Source organism: Brassica oleracea, chromosome C4 (genome assembly GCF_000695525.1).
Source record: "Brassica oleracea var. oleracea cultivar TO1000 chromosome C4, BOL, whole genome shotgun sequence".
NCBI lineage: Eukaryota > Viridiplantae > Streptophyta > Magnoliopsida > Brassicales > Brassicaceae > Brassica > Brassica oleracea.
This window is the reverse complement of record NC_027751.1, coordinates 37,016,305-37,017,511: the sequence shown is the minus strand read 5'-3', so window position 1 is coordinate 37,017,511 and position 1,207 is coordinate 37,016,305.

The following is a 1,207-nucleotide window of genomic DNA, read 5'->3' as shown; positions in this document are numbered from 1 at the left end:
TTTATCACATATTTATACTAATTCACATTTATTGATATAACATATATATATATGTGCTATTAATAGGTGTCTGCTGGTTTGGCCAGAGGTGAAACATTTGACGATTGGATACGTGAGATGGTCGTTGGACCAAACTTTGTTGTGAAGTCATATCCGAGATTTTGTACTCGAGGATATGCATTCACAACTCAGAAGAGGAGACGTTCGAGTACGACTTATGATGCTGGCGTTTGTTCTGCATCAGGAGATGATGTATACCACGGACACATACATGAGATTTTTGAAATCAAGTATTTGGGCATGGTTGGATTGCGCTGTACTGTTTTCTATTGTGATTGGCACGACAACACTCCAGATCGAGGTGTGAAAACAGATGCATTTGGTGTCACATCAGTAAATTCGAGGCGAAAACTGCAATATTATGATCCTTTCATTCTTGCTTCTCAGGCCGATCAGGTAATTAAATGTTAATTATTCGATCGATGCGTTTATAAAAAGGCTCCCGAGATTTTGTTTGATCGATCGATGGAATAATCTAATCGATCGATCACATTGTTACGCTTTGGTCCATCTTAGTGATCGATCGATGCGTTTTTGGATATATATACATCGATTGATCCGTTTATAAAAAAACGTACGAGATTTTCCGAGGACATTCCGAGACAGACTTGAGATTCTCGATCGATCGATGGGATAATGTAATCGATCGATCGATGGGATAATCTAATCGATCGATCACATTGTTACGCTTTGGTCCATCTTAGTGATCGATCCATGCGTTTTTGGATATATATACATCGATCGATCCGTTTATAAAAAAACATTGACGTATTGAAACCCCAAACACTAGTTCCTCGGAATTTCCTCGGAATATTGCGACGGAAGTCCGAGGAAGAAGAGGGTTTCCTCGGAATTCCCCCGGAATAATCCGAGGAAATTCCGAGGAAATAGGGTTTTTAAACCGAAAACAACGTTTTGCGGTTTGAATAACACCTATATAACCCTTATTAAGTGTCTTACGTTCATTATGAAGTCAAAAATTTGTTCCTTACCGTATAATTAACACTTTTCCGATTGTATGAACGAAATCCCACAACATAAGAGAAACACTTATACCTTTTAATGAACGGTAAAGGGAATACTTTCAATTAGTTTTGAAATTTGTTATTTCATGGTTTATGCTCATCTATACAAAGAATCCTCAATG